This window comes from Hyperolius riggenbachi, chromosome 2, assembly GCF_040937935.1.
Source record: "Hyperolius riggenbachi isolate aHypRig1 chromosome 2, aHypRig1.pri, whole genome shotgun sequence".
Lineage (NCBI taxonomy): Eukaryota > Metazoa > Chordata > Amphibia > Anura > Hyperoliidae > Hyperolius > Hyperolius riggenbachi.
In genome coordinates, this window is record NC_090647.1 from 566,912,129 (window position 1) to 566,928,397 (window position 16,269).

At 49.2% G+C, this 16,269-nt stretch overlaps 1 long non-coding RNA gene across 1 annotated transcript in view; it reads left to right on the forward strand.

Moving 5' to 3' along the window:
• The first annotated feature begins 597 nt into the window (after window positions 1–597).
• LOC137547421 (uncharacterized) overlaps window positions 598–16,269 on the forward strand; it is a 71,263-nt gene continuing 55,591 nt past the window's right edge. Inside the window, exons 1-2 of the long non-coding RNA XR_011026583.1 lie at window positions 598–711; window positions 11,645–11,739. This is a non-coding gene — a long non-coding RNA (uncharacterized lncRNA). The remainder of the gene's footprint in view (window positions 712–11,644; window positions 11,740–16,269) is intronic.

A 16,269-nucleotide genomic window follows, 5' to 3' on the forward strand; every position in this document is an offset into this window, starting at 1 on the left:
GGGGATGGGGAGCAGCTTGTTACTGATTACTCCCAAGCACTCTATACATAGCAATCCCTGCCAATGGCAACTACAGTGTCAGAGGTACAAGAAGGGGGTGGGGAGCAGCTTGTTACTGATTACCCCCAAGCACTCTATACATAGCAATCCCTGCCAATGGCAACTACAGTGTCAGAGGTGCAAGAGGGGGATGGGGAACAGCTTGTTACTGATTACCCCCAAGCACTCTATACATAGCAATCCCTGCCAATGGCAACTACAGTGTCAGAGGTGCAAGAAGGGGATGGGGAGCAGCTTGTTAATGATTACCACTATTCAAAGTATCTATAGAGGGGATTATTATGAGCAAAGGATCAATAGAGAGCTAAAACTGTAGTTGAGGGAGGGCCCTTTGGGGCCCCTCTGGCCCAAGGGCCCCGATGCGGTCGCAACCTCTGCAACCCCTATTGCTACGCCCCTGCAGGGGACTGAAGGAAGTCTCACGCCAGTTCAGCATGGCCTATTTTGTTGTGTTCACTTTAAAGTCATATTCTGATTAAAAAGTGTTCCTTTCATTTTTTCTGAGCAGGTTATTTTCTTATCAGCAGTGTGGAGAGAGAGAGAGAGGTGCTCTGTCTGCCTGGATCTCTGGCTGTTGGGACTTTGCAGAAGTTCCATTTCAGGAAGTTCGCCTTCCTCATGGACAGATGTCTTTTTTCAACCAAACAACTGGTATGTAACTATGGGATTAGCGGGACAGAAACTGTACCTATAACTGTTATTATTATTTAGTATTTATGACACTGACATCTTCTGCAGTGCTGTACAGAGTATATTGTCACTAACTGTCCCTCAGAGGAGCCCACAATCTAATCCCTACCATAGTCATATGTCTATGTATGTATCCTGCAGTGTATTGTATGTATGTAGTCTAGGGCCAATTTAGGGGGAAGCCAATTAACATATATTTATATTTATAGAATTGTTATAGTCATTGAAATTTTCCAGAACTAATGTGTTTTGTACTAGAGGGGGAAGTGTGGTTTTTTCTCTGGTCTGTAGGTGTCACTGTTGCATGATCTATGCTGTATACGTGCAATATCTTCTAGTCCTGTTATTGTTGTTCATCCTGGTTAGTTCTGCTAATGACTGCCTGCGTAAGGGCTGGTTCAGACGGGCGTTTTTGTGGCGTTTAATGCAGCGTTTCAGACGCAGCGTTTTTTGGGATCTACTGCCATCCCATGCAAGTGAATGGGAGCGTTTAGAGCTGGCTTTTGCAGGCTTTCATGAAAGCCTGGCAGTAGATCCCAGCATTGCGTCTAGTCTCAAAAGCAACATGCTGCTTTCAGAGGCAGTAAACGCAAGGAAACAATAGCAGAGACCAGAACTGCTAGCCTTGAACGCTTTTCAAAAGCTTTCAAAAGCTAGCTTTTAAACGCTGGCGTTTAAACGCTGGCGTTTGAACGCAATGCCAAGCAAAAGCTCAGCAGACGCCCGTGTGAACCAACCCTAATTCTACCTAAAAGCAGCCAATACACGATTCAATTTTTTCGTTTTTTTTTCAACCACAGAAATCAAACTAATATACCCTACTGATCATCATTTTTTTCTGAAAATATGAAACAAACGATCCAACTAAAGTATACTTTTCTGATGCTTCCAACATATTCGATCAGGTTTATATAGAGGAAAAGAGAAAAATCTATTGTTTTTTCTTAATTGAAAACAAAAAATATATTCAATACAGTCAATCGCTTTTAAACACAATTTTCAGTAGAAAAATAAACGTAGACCTGTACATCAGTCCTGTTAAGGTGCCCAATAACGGTAGAATTTTTTCATCAGATTCAATCTTTTGATGTGATTTAAATGATCAGAACTAATTGGAAGGCAAATATCGATTGTTCCCATTAACGGAACAATTAAAGAAGGTTTTTTCATCCTGATTCGATCATAAAATCCAACTTTCAGATCGATAATTCTCTCTTTTTCAATCGACCAAAGATTCGTATCACATTGATTTGTACCACTAATGGCGCAGTTTTCTATGCAATTCGGTCATAAAAAGTGTGTCGAAAGATTGAATCTGAAGGAAAATGGTACAGTTAATGGGCACCTTAAAGAGAATCTGTATTGTTAAAATCGCACAAAAGTAAACATACCAGTGCGGTTAGGGGACATCTCCTATTACCCTCTGTCACAATTTTGCCGCTCCTCGCCGCATTAAAAGTGGTTAAAAACAGTTTTAAAAAGTTTGTTTATAAACAAACAAAATGGCCACCAAAACAGGAAGTAGATTGATGTACAGTATGTCCACACATAGAAAATACAACCATACACAAGCAGGCTGTATACAGCCTTCCTTTTGAATCTCAAGAGATCATTTGTGTGTTTCTTTCCCCCTGCAGCTATCTTCCACTAAAGCAGTGCTGTCCAACTGGCGGCCCGCGGGCCGCATCCGGCCCGCCAGGCCACCTGCTGCGGCCCGCTCGTCTCCCTGGGATGCAGGCATGGCTTGCGCTATGGGCGCCATGCCTGCTCCCTCTTATTGTGTCCCCGCTGGCCTCTCCGGTGTCCCCGCTGGCCTCTCCTATGTCCCCCTGCTGCCGCTGCCTCTCCTATGTCCCCCCGCTGCCGCTGCCTCACAGATCAGACCTCACAGATCGTGGCGACTGATGTAAACAGAGGGCGCATGGTACCCGCACGGAGTACGTCACATGCGGAAGTGAATCATTAGTCACTTCCGCATGTGACGTTCTGCCGCGCGGGTGTCATGCGCGCGCTCTGCTTGCTTCAGTCGCCGCGATCTGTGAGGTCTGATCTGTGAGGCAGCAGCGGCATCGTCAGCGGGGACACCGGAGAGGCCAGCGGGGACACCGGAGAGGCCAGCGGGGACACAGGAGAGGCCAGCCCCAGAGGTAACGGGCTCGCTACTGGTGGGGGCACCTGTCACTAGCTGGGGGGGCTCCTGTCACTATCTAACTGGGGGGGCTCCTGTCACTATCTAACTGGGGGGGCTCCTGTCACTATCTAACTGGGGGGGCACCTGTCACTAACTGGGGGGGCACCTGTCACTATCTAACTGGGGGGGCTCCTGTCACTATCTAACTGGGGGGGCACCTGTCACTATCTAACTGGGGGGGCACCTGTCACTATCTAACTGGGGGGGCTCCTGTCACTATCTAACTGGGGGGGCTCCTGTCACTATCTAACTGGGGGGGCTCCTGTCACTATCTAACTGGGGGGGCTCCTGTCACTATCTAACTGGGGGGGCTCCTGTCACTATCTAACTGGGGGGGGCTCCTGTCACTATCTAACTGGGGGGGCTCCTGTCACTATCTAACTGGGGGGGCACCTGTCACTATCTAACTGGGGGGGCTCCTGTCACTATCTAACTGGGGGGGCACCTGTCACTATCTAACTGGGGGGGGGGGACACCTGTCACTATCTAGCTGGGGGGGGACACCTGTCACTATCTAGCTGGGGGGCACCTGTCACTATCTAAGTGGGGGGCACCTGTCACTATCTAAGTGGGGGGCACCTGTCACTATCTAAGTGGGGGGCACCTGTCACTATCTAAGTGGGGGGCACCTGTCACTATCTAAGTGGGGGGCACCTGTCACTAAAGGGGCATTCTGCTTATTTATGTGAAATGCTGTCTATTTATGTGCCTCATGACTGCTGAATTTGTCTTGTTGGGGGCCTCATGATTTGTTGGGGGCATCACGATTGCTAAATTTGTCTTGTTGGGGGCCTCAAGATTGCTGAATGTGTCTTGTTGGGGGCCTCATGATTTTTTGGGGGCCTCATGATTGCTAAATTTGTCTTGTTGGGGGCATCATGATTGCTGAATTTGTCTTGTTGGGGGCCTCATGATTTGTTGGGGGCCTCATGATTGCTGAATTTGTCTTGTTGGGGGTCACATGATTGCGAACTGTGAGACTATGGAAAAGCTGAATCGTCATCATGAGACAATAGCATTAAACCTACTTTTTTAGCTTTTTAAAACGGAAAATAAAACTGGGAGGTTCTAAAAAAAACCCCACATTTTTCAGGAGTAGGATGGATGAAATTGTTTATCTTCACAGTTTATTTTCAACTTGGATTTTCCATAATGTTCATGTATGAGTTAAAACGTTTGTATGTAGTTTAAATTGCTGTTGCCACTTTGCGATAAGTGACTTTTGGGTTGCAGTTTGGACACTCGGCCTCCAAAAGGTTCACCACCACTATCCTAATCTAATGTCCCACATTGCTAAGTTCATGTAAATTTGTCTCCACCCGTGGCCACACCCGCATTCTGGTCCATGGCCACACCCATTTTTCGGCGCGGCGCGCTACGCGCGACGCTCAATGGCGCCCTCGTGTTTTCTGGCGCACTTCACTATTATTTTAAATTGCATTTTGTGCAAAGTGCTGCCAATCTAATTATCCTTTAATTGCATTTTTTCCGGGGGGTGGGGGGGGGGGGGGGGGGGGCCTGCGGCTCTAGCAAGAACCTTCGGCCCTCCACCATGGGGTCTGAAAAAAAAATGGCCCTCCATGCCCATGAAGTTGGACAGCACTGCACTAAAGTGTCAGGCTGTTTCTTCCTGCAGAGTGCAGACAGCTCTGCCTGTATGTAATTCCTCTGTATGTGAAAGCCCAGCCAGCTCAGAGGAGGATTTATCCAGCTTGTAAAAGATAAGAGAGAAGAAAGAAGCTGCTCTAATCTATATAATACACAGGCAGTGTGCAGAGAGGGGCCTGGATGGGGGAGATGCATCACAGAACCACAACACTGAAGAACTTGGCAGCCTTCCAGACACAGGCTGACAAGTCTGACAAGAGAGAGATAAGTTGATTTATTACAGAGATGGTGATAGTAGAAAGTGCTGCAGTAAGCCAGAACACATTAGAATAGCTTTTGGAACTTGTAGGATGATAAAAAACAGGATGCAATTTTTGTTACGGAGTCTCTTTAAGAGGGGCAAATGAGGAAAGAGGGACAGAGTGACAGGGTCCACAAAGGGGGTGCTATGACCGTATTACAGCTGTCATCTCACTTCCTGTGATGTCAGCAGGGTCAGGAGGTCAGGGGACACCTCCGGAGGGGACACAGAGGGCAGGTGACGCCTGACAGAGGTTCTAGCTGGCCTCTCTGGAACTGAGAGAACGAGTTTTGTGTGCAGTGTGGCGTGTAGCATGTCAGCGTGTGCGCCGTGTGTCAGCGAGCGCAGTCCCCCTCCCTGGGGCTCATACCGTTACTTACCTGGGTGACTTTCTGTCCCAGAGAGGAGCACATTCTGAACGTGTCTATCATGTTCCATATTTATGTAAGCGTGTCACAGGAGCTGTGCGGTCAGAGGTGGAAGGAAAGTACAGATTCTTTCATTTCTGAGGTTTTATGTACCTAGACTCAATATGAAATCATCAGGAGATTCTCATGTTCTAAAATCATGTCTAACTTCAGGCGTAAAAAACCCCAACAGATTCCTCTGTGTTACTTTTATAACAAAAATGGAGAAACCACACCAGAGCCGGGACAAGGTCCTCCAGCAGCCACGGCTGAGACACCAAATTGCGGCCTCCATCCATCCCACCCGAGCCGTCACACACTGATTGCTATTACACTAAGAGGCCCCTCCCCATCCCTCCCACCCCAGCCGTCACACACTGATTGCTATTACACTAAGAGGCTCCTCCCCATCCCTCCCATCCCAGCCGTCACACACTGATTGCTATTAGACTAAGAGGCCCCTCCTCCATCCCTCCCACCCCAGCCGTCACACACTGATTGCTATTACACTAAGAGGCTCCTCCCCCATCCCTCCCACCCCAGCCGTCACACACTGATTGCTATTACACTAAGAGGCCCTCCCCCATCACTCCCACCCCAGCCGTCACACACTGATTGCTATTACACTAAGAGGCCCCTCCTCCATCCCTCCCACCCCAGCCGTCACACACTGATTGCTATTACACTGAGGCCCCTCCCTCATCCCTCCCACCCCAGCCGTCACACACTGATTGCTATTACACTAAGAGGCCCCTCCTCCATCCCTCCCACCCCAGCCGTCACACACTGATTGCTATTACACTGAGGCCCCTCCCTCATCCCTCCCACCCCAGCCGTCACACACTGATTGCTATTACACTAAGAGGCCCCTCCCCATCCCTCCCACCCCAGCCGTCACACACTGAGTGCTATTACACTAAGAGGCCCCTCCCCCATCCCTCCCACCCCAGCCGTCACACACTGATTGCTATTAGACTAAGAGGCCCCTCCCCCATCCCTCCCACCCCAGCCGTCACACACTGATTGCTATTAGACTAAGAGGCCCCTCCCCCATCCCTCCCACCCCAGCCGTCACACACTGATTGCTATTAGACTAAGAGGCCCCTCCCCATCCCTCCCACCCCAGCCGTCACACACTGATTGCTATTACACTAAGAGGCCCCTCCCCCATCCCTCCCACCCCAGCCGTCACACACTGAGTGCTATTACACTAAGAGGCCCCTCCCCCATCCCTCCCACCCCAGCCGTCACACACTGATTGCTATTACACTAAGAGGCCCCTCCCCCATCCCTCCCACCCCAGCCGTCACACACTGAGTGCTATTACACTAAGAGGCCCCTCCCCATCCCTCCCACCCCAGCCTTCACACACTGATTGCTATTACACTAAGAGGCCCCTCCCCATCCCTCCCACCCCAGCCATCACACACTGATTGCTATTACACTAAGAGGCCCCTCCTCCATCCCTCCCACCCCAGCCGTCACACACTGATTGCTATTACACTGAGGCCCCTCCCCCATCCCTCCCACCCCAGCCGTCACACACTGAGTGCTATTAGACTAAGAGCCCCTCCTCCATCCCGCCCACCCCAGCCGTCACACACTGATTGCTATTACACTAAGAGGCCCCTCCATCCCTCCCACCCCAGCAGTCACACACTGATTGCTATTACACTAAGAGGCCCCTCCATCCCTCCCACCACAGCCGTCACACACTGATTGCTATTACACTAAGAGGCTCCTCCCCCATCCCTCCCACCCCAGCCATCACACACTGATTGCTATTACACTAAGAGGCCCCTCCATCCCTCCCACCCCAGCCGTCACACACTGATTGCTATTACACTGAGGCCCCTCCCCCATCCCTCCCACCCCAGCCGTCACACACTGAGTGCTATTAGACTAAGAGCCCCTCCTCCATCCCGCCCACCCCCGCCGTCACACACTGATTGCTATTACACTAAGAGGCCCCTCCTCCATCTCTCCCACCTCTGCCGTCACACACTGATTGCTATTAGACTAAGAGGCACCCCAGGGCCCCCAACACCTTAATCTCTAGTTGTCTGGCTTGCAGTCACTGCCATGTATCCCCTCTTCTTATTTCTCTCTGCTTCAAACACAATAGGGGAATGATAGCTGAGTGAGTTGTGCACCCCCTCCTTCCATGCGCCCTGAGGCTGGAGCCTCTCTTGCCTCTGCCTCGCCCTGCGCCCCCTCCTGCCCTGCGCCCTGAGGCTGGAGCCTCTCTTGCCTCTGCCTCGGCCCCGCCCTGTGCCCCCTCCTACACTGCGTCCTGAGGCTGGAGCCTCTCTCTGCCTCGGCCCGGCCCTGAGCCACACATAAACAATGAAGTGCCCACCATGTTTCAGAATCTTGTAGTAGCACCCTTAGCAGCAATAACTTGACGCAACTGTTTTCTGTAGGACTCTAACAGTTGTTTACCTTATTGTGGAGGGATTTTGGCTTTCTCTTCTGTACAGCATTGCATCCGTTTATTGAAGTGTACGGAATTTGTTTATGCATAGGATTCTTTAAGTCTGGCTACAGCATTACGTTCTGCTTGAGGTCTGGACTCCAAATGAGCCAGTGCGACACCTGAACTCTTTTCTTGTTCAGCCCCTATGCTGGAGATTTGCTCGTGGGATTTTGATCATTGTCCTCTTATATGACACAATAGGCTTGGTTCACTAAGACAAATAGCATGCCTTATCAAAGGTAACACGCCTTATCAGAGTAGCATAGCGAAGTTATGCCTGCTATCTGGCAATGACAACGGGCAGCACGGTGGCATAGTGGTTAGCGCTCTCGCCTTACAGCACTGGGTCCTCGGGTCCAATCGCAGCCAGGTCACTATCTGAATGGAGTTTGTGTGTTCTCCCTGTGTCTGTGTGGGTTTCCTCCGGGCACTCCGGTTTCCTCCCACACCCCAGAAACATACAGATAAGTTAATTGGCTTCCCCCTAAATTGGCCCTAGACTATGATACATACACTACATGATACACACATAGACATGGGACTCTGGTAGGGATTAGATTGTGAGCTCCTCTGAGGGACAGTTAGTGACAAGACTATATACTGTACATCGCTGCGGAAGATGTTGGCGCTATATACATACTAAATAATTATAATGACAAGAGCTCCACTCGTCCTGCTCTGAGCCCCTGGGCGTTCGTAGCGCTCGCTATGCTACTCTGATAAGGCGTATTAACTTTGATAAGGCATGCTATTTGTCTTAGTGAATCAAACCCAACGTCAGCCAAGCTTTAGGTGGCCTCACATTTTACACTGGAACACCTTGGTGTAATGTACAGAGGAACTCCTCCTGACCACCACCGTGCTTCACAGTTGGTATAAGATGTGTGTACTGATGCATTGGGTATCATTCATAAAGCATTTCCGCATGCGGAAATGCTTAACACCGGTGACTTTCCCGACCACTCAGCATAAGCCCCATTCATAAAGGCTCTTTCCGCATGAAAAAGTGACAGAGCGATACATTTCCGCCTTGTGCGGAGTTTTTCTAGATTAATCTAGAAAAAGTAACAAACACATCCATTCACAAAGATTAGAGCAAGCGGTATCCGGAAGGAAAATACCGCTTGCTCGACAGTAGCGATAGGCGGGCGGAATACATATAAATGAATGGGAGGGACCTCCCAAGCAGCATCAGACAGAGCAGCGCAGGGAGGGAATCGGGCAGCTTTTAAGTTTCCGCATGCCTACCGCCACGCTGCCGCCAGCTTCCTCCAGAAAACCTCCGCACTTCTTCCGCAACAGGCAGACTTCTTTATGAATGCCCACCCAGAAGTCTAAAGTACCGGTTGCGGAGAAGAACGGTGTTTTCCCGCACTACCGACAGCCTGTTTATGAATGATACCCATTGTGTTTGCCAGAGGTGGTGCTCTGCATTTTGGCCAAACTCCCCTTTGGTGGTTAGGGCCCTTTTTCCACTAGCTGCAATATACTTCAAAAAGTGGATTGTAGCCATTTTGCCATAAATTGTGGTGCTCATTTCCTCTAGCGCGCTTCGGGTTTTTTTTTGCCAAAATAAATAAATCCCTGAGAATCCCCTATGAAGAGATGGACTAGTCCAAAAACTGTCACTTCTGTCAGATTTCTACTGCCTACTGTAAGTGACAGCAACATAGGAGAAAAGTCATTTATGGCTCATTTTACTCTGGAAAAAATGTACTTCTTATTTGTTTATGCTTGCGCATATTTTAAATTTTAAAATGTTTCGCCACAGTGCCCCTTTAACTAATGATACCAACAAGACATCATTGTTCAGTCTTCTAATGACTGTACTTTCAGAAACTTTAACAAGTAACAGAATGACTGAGGCCTGTAGAGTTGCGGCTCTGGGGTATTTTGCAGTTTCTCTGAGCATTGCACAATCTGACCTTGGGGTGAATTTATTGGCTTTTTACATTTGTGAATAATATTTCTCACTGTAGAACAAGAGACTCCTAATTCTCTGAAAATCGTCATCCATGAAAACAGGCTTGAATTCAGTGTGGAATTTTCATTTAGTCTGGAATAATTTGGGTATTCTTAACCAACTCTAATCAACACAAAACTCAGAAATAATCAGAACATCAAAAAAACATCAGTGATCAAATACAAAATTATTACACTATACACCATAAAAACAGTCTGTGTTCACACCATCGCCCTTATTCAATTTTTCTCCAATTTTTCTCTGAAGTTTTCTCCTAGGTGATCCTAAGCCACTAGGAAGCATTTTCATGCCATGAAAAGTAATGTGCATGCTATGAGTTATAGGTTGTTACCTCAAGATTTCATAGCCGTGTTCTATCTCTGTTGTAGTTCAAAGTTAAGTGCCATATTGATTGCTGAGGAGGATCATCCACAAGGCACTTTAGGCAGTTGCCTAGGGCTCGGAGAAAGACTAGAGCAGTGCTGGTCGTAATGGAAAAATCTACGCTTACGGATCATTACGCGTAATTTTATGCTGTTACGCATTACGCAATTACGGTTACGGCGTAGGAAATTATCTACGGTACATCACTGTAATTACGCGTAAACTTACGCAGTTACGCGTAAGGATAACGTAATGTAGGCACTTACACTACGATGTTACGCGTAGTGCCGTAATACCCATTAATGCGTATTTTTTTACGCATACGGACGGTATGTACGCAATAGCCGTCAATGTGACAGTTATTGCGTACATATCATTCGTATGCGTCAAAACGTACGCTTATATACTGAAGTGCGGGAGAAGATACTATTGGTTGCTTAGGATGTTGACTGATTGGCTACTCTTAGAAAAAGGGAGTTTTTACGTTAGTAATTACGCGTAAAATTACGCGTAAGTGTTCGTAAAATTACGCATGCCTAGCAATTACGGTAGACAGTGTAATTACGATACCACTTTACTGCTTACGCATAAATAATTACGCGTAAGACCGTAAATTACGCGTAGCGCTTACGCGTAAATTTACATTGAATTACGATGCGTAATTACGCTCATGCGTAATTTCGGCCCAGCACTGGACTAGAGGCCTAGTTGATGCAAGCCCCCCCCCTCCCCCCCAAATTTTACCCAAAAAAGTCAGGCGGATCCGAGATGAAAAACTAACTATAACAAGTAACTTGTCTATATATCTTATCTAAAGTTTACATAGTTTACACAGCAAATATAGCTGCAAACAGCTTTAATAGAATATGATTATTTCTTCCTGTGATACAATGACAGCAGCCATGTTGTTTGTAAACATTACACAGAGGCAGGCTTATCTGTATCTTGATCACTAAGCCTGTGAAAAAAACCGAATCCCACTCCTCCTCCCTCCTCCCCTCTGCCTCTGAAATCAATGGCTAGTAATACCTCCCCCTCCTTCTGCCCAGACTGAGCTCCCATGAGCCCTTGCTACTGCCAAGGCTCTCTGAAACCCTGAGGGCGTGGTTTATTTAGTTTATAGGGAATTAGAGTATTAAAACAAGTAATTTGGCTTGAGGAATGCCCTCTAAACAATAGGAAAGGAACACAATTATGCAATGAGTAAAAGTTCATCACAGATCCACTTTAAGGGTGGGCATAAAGTTGTCACTTACCCAGGGCCCTATTTCACCTCGATCTGTCTGTGGGGTAGTGTCAGAGGGCGTGTTTGGCTTTTAATGCTGGGTGACCCCCATGTGGGGTGAAGGCCCCTTGCTTCCTGTCCCCACTGATATTACAAGCGGTGGGGCAGACTGGGGTGCAGACCTCGATAAGAACCTGAGGCCCCCCGCTCTCTCTCCACCCCCGATGGCAGCCATACGCTGGTTTATGCTCCTCCTTTGTGTTAGCGATGCTGTTGGATAGTTTGCGTGTTTTGTACAGAAGTTTTGCTGTGTCAGGTTTGGAATCTTGTTTGTTGCAGATAAGAGCCGGTCCTGCCCGCAGGGGAACATGTCACGGCAAATTCTCAACAATATTGCGAGAAACAGAAGAGTCAGCACGTGCCTACAAACCGAGGTAAATGATACCAAGCGCTAAGCTTTAATTCAAAGGTGCGTTACCCTAATTAAGGGGAGCCTTCCAGTGGTAATCTCTACAACAAACTACACAACAATCCACCACTGTAGTCTACAAAGCGCAATCCAATTTATGAATACTCCCGGGAGTTAATTGGACTCTATGTATGGGTGTGTGGTGCGAATGTACAGTTGTGTGACACATGCCGGCTGTGTGTTTGGCTCAGTGTGAAACCACAGGCTGCCCTTTTTAGTGGGGATATATAAGGGGGTTTTGTATGCAGTATTAATAAATTGGATTGCGATTTGTAGACTACAGTGGATTGTTGTGTAGTCAGCACGTGCCTAACCTTGTGCCCGGGCACATGCTCCACCCCCTCCTCCTGAGTACACACACCACGCCCTCTGCCCGGGCACATGCTCCACCCCCTCCTCCTGAGTACACACACCACGCCCTCTGCCCGGGCACATGCTCCACCCCCTCCTCCTGAGTACACACACCACGCCCTCTGCCCGGGCACATGCTCCACCCCCTCCTCCTGAGTACACACACCACGCCCTCTGCCCGGGCACATGCTCCACCCCCTCCTCCTGAGTACACACACCACGCCCTCTGCCCGGGCACATGCTCCACCCCCTCCTCCTGAGTACACACACCACGCCCTCTGCCCGGGCACATGCTCCACACCCTCCTCCTGATTACAGACACCAAGCCCTCTGCTCGGGCACATGCTTCACCCCCTCCTCATGAGTACACACACCACGCCCTCTGCCCGGGCACATGGTTCACCCCCTCCTCCTGAGTACACACACCACGCCCTCTGCCCGGGCACATGCTCCACCCCCTCCTCCTGAGTACACACACCACGCCCTCTGCCCGGGCACATGGTTCACCCCCTCCAATCAGACACACATTCCACACCCTCCTACTGGGCACACGCACTATGCCCTCCTTCTGGGCACACGCACTGCGCTCTCCTCCTGGGCACACGCTCCATGTCCTCCAGACACACATGCCCCACCATCCTACTGGGCACACGCACCATGCCCTCCTCCTGAATACACACACCACGCCCTCTGCCCGGGCACATGCTCCACCCCCTCCTTCTGGGCACACGCACTGCGCTCTCCTCCTGGGCACATGCTCCACGCCCTCCTCCTGAGTACACACACCACGCCCTCTGCCCGGGCACTATGCCCTCCTTCAGGGCACACGCACTGCGCTCTCCTCCTGGGCACATGCTCCACGCCCTCCAGACACACATGCCCCACCCTCCTACTGGGCACACGCACCCTGCTCTCCTTCTAAGCACACGCACCACGCCCTCCTCCTGGGCACACGCACCATGCCCCCTCTTGGGCACATGCGCCACATCTTCCTCTGGGGCACACACACCATGCCCTCTGCCTGGGCTCATTATCAATGCCCTCCAATCAGGCACACATGCCTAGCCCTCCTTCTGAGCACACGTGCCGTGCCCTCTTCCCAGTACACCTGCCACGCCTTCAGCCAGGGCAAATGCATCATGCCCTCTGCTTAGGCACACACGCTACATCCTCTGCCTGGGCACATGCGCCACGCCCTCCGCCTGAGCACACACGCTATGCCCGCCACTTGGGGCAGCAATTCCAGATGTTAAGATGACATATTTTATATGTGAAATGGGTGCAGAGCCTGAACCCCCATCCCCTTCCCCAGCAGAACATACAGTTTAGCACCTATTTTCTTGCTTGCAGGTGTTTTAAAATGTTATTTTTTGAGAATTTAGAAAAAATAATCTGGGAGAAAACCATGGAGAAACAGTTAATTGCATATGGGCCCTTATGCTCCTCCCTCTTCCATATGAGGACTCCCCACAGTTGCTCAATAGGATTTAGGTCTGGAGCAGGGGCATTGCTAGCCCCAAAGATCATTGGCACGTGCCCTGGATCTATTCTGGGGTGCCCTGGATGTCCCCCAGGCAGAGTCAGCTGTGGTGTCTCAATGGCGGGTATGCTGGGTGCTGTGGTGCATCACTGGGGGTTATGCTGGTTGCTGTGGTGCCTCTATGTGGGCATACTGGGTGCTGTGGTTCCATGTTGGGTGCTGCGATGACTTCATGAGGGCATGCAGGGAGCTGTGGTTCTTCAATGGGGGAATGCTGGTAATTGTGGTGCCTCAATGGGAGGCCCATGGGAGGGGGTCCACTAGAAGGTCAGTGAATGCTATGTGGGGACTGCACCCCACTCCACCCAGCAGACAGTCAGACCAGCCAGCACTATGCCTGTAAGTGACACTGCCTATTCATGGTTTGTTTTTTTTATTAATGTAGAGGGGGCTTCATCCAACATTTCGCTGGGCAGGCCTACGTAGACCAAAGTTAAGTTTATGTAAATTTGGCCCCACCCATGACCACACCCACATTCTTGTGCGTGGCCACACCCATTTTCCAGCTGGAGTGCCCCAGATCTCTTTCGATCCTAGCAATGTGCTGGTCTGGAGACATGCTTGGCTTGTCCAGCACCTGTACCCTCAGTTTCTGTTCAAGGCAGTGACCGTCTTTGAGGTATGTTTGGGGTCGTTACCATGTTGGAGTACAGCCCTGCGGCCAGTTTCTGAAGGGAAGGGATCATGCTCTGCTTCAGTCAGTACATGTCGGCATTCATGGTTCCCTCAGGCAGGTTTCAAACTGCGGATTAGCAGTAGAGGTGCGGCCCCACTGTACCGCCAAAAACAGGCCTTCGGGGATTACTGCATTAGTACGCGGTAATCCCCATCTGGCAGTCGGCCAAGCAGAAAGTGATACGTACTTCCTGTGCCCAAAGCGATCACGTGCGCGGAAGCGTATTGCTAAAATACGCTTCTGCGCTTGCGCGACGTGTAAAACTTGTGGCGGTTATTTAACACACACGTCACCATAGACTTACATAACTTCCGGTCCGCTGCAGGTCTCTGCAGAGCCGCACGGTAATGTAGGTTTGCCCTTGCGTTGGGGATGTGGCGAAAATGTCACTTCCGTCACATTCTGCCGCACCACATTAGTATGAAAGGCCCCATAGAGTAACATTGCCTTGCTGTGGGGTGCTGTAAAAATGACCCCAGTGTGAAAGGGCCCTCAATGAACTGTTTCGCCCCACAGGTGGCAGCATTCATGCAGCCTCAAGCCATGACACTCCCACCACCATGCTTCACTGTAGGCAAGACTCATTGGGCCTGATTCACAAAGCGGTGCTAACAGTTAGCACCCTGGTGAAAAGCCCTTTATCATGCCTAAACTCAGTTTAGGCATGATAAGTTTAGGTGTGATAAGTTTAGGTGTGATAAGTTTAGGCATGATAAGTTTAGGTGTGATAAGTTTAGGCGTGATAAGTTTAGATAAGTTTAGATCGCTTGCAAAGTCCCGCACGCAAAGCAGCGCCATTAAACTTTATACAAAGTGCACCAGTCTTTGCTAGCGTAAAACTTTTGATCAGCTGTGCACTGCGGTGCTAACGCAGTTGGCGCTTAAACTTAGCATGCCTAAACTTATCACACCTAAACTTATCATGCCTAAACTTATCACACCTAAACTTATCACACCTAAACTTATCATGCCTAAACTTATCACGCCTAAACTTATCATGCCTAAACTTATCACACCTAAACTTATCACGCCTAAACTTATCACACCTAAACTTATCACGCCTAAACTTATCATGCCTAAACTTATCACACCTAAACTTATCATGCCTAAACTTATCACACCTAAACTTATCACACCTAAACTTATCATGCCTAAACTGAGTTTAGGCATGATAAAGGGCTTTTCACCAGCGTGCTAACTGTTAGCACCGCTTTGTGAATCAAGCCCATTGTCTTTGCACTCCCCACCTGGTTGCCGCCAGACTCACATAACACCGTATGAACCAAATAAGTTTATCTTGGTCTCATCAGACCACAGGACGTTCCAGTAATCCAGGTCCTTAGTCTGCTTGTCTTCAGCAAACAGTTTGCAGGGTTTCTTAGGCATCATCTTTAGAAGAGGCTTCCTTCTGGGATAACAGCCATGTTGACCAGTTTGATGCAGTGTGTGGCGTATGGTCTCAGCACTGATAGGCTGACCCCCACAACCCTTCACCCTCTGCAGTAATGCTGCCAGCAGTCATACGTCTATTTGCAAAAGACAACCTCCGGATATGACACTGAGCCCCTGATCTCCTGTGGATGTCGATGTGTGAACTGCAGAACTTGCTGATGGAGACTTTGTGGAATAATATTCTTGGTGGCGTGAAATAGAAAACTCTCTTTACCAATCAGCCCTGGAGGAGATGATGGAGGAGGTCTCCTTAATGCAGGTCAACTCCACAAGAATGGAATCCTCCTTGCTTGGGACGGTTTCTGATTAAGGATTCCCAGAGAGAAGCAGATAAGGAGGAGAGACGAGAGAAGACATCAGGTTTCCTCATCGTGGAGTCAGAAGAACGATAGGAAATGTGAAGACTAAATTTAAAGAAGAAGAATACCCATCTAGCGTGTCTAAGTCTAAGGTACTGTACGGTGGGATTTATGTTG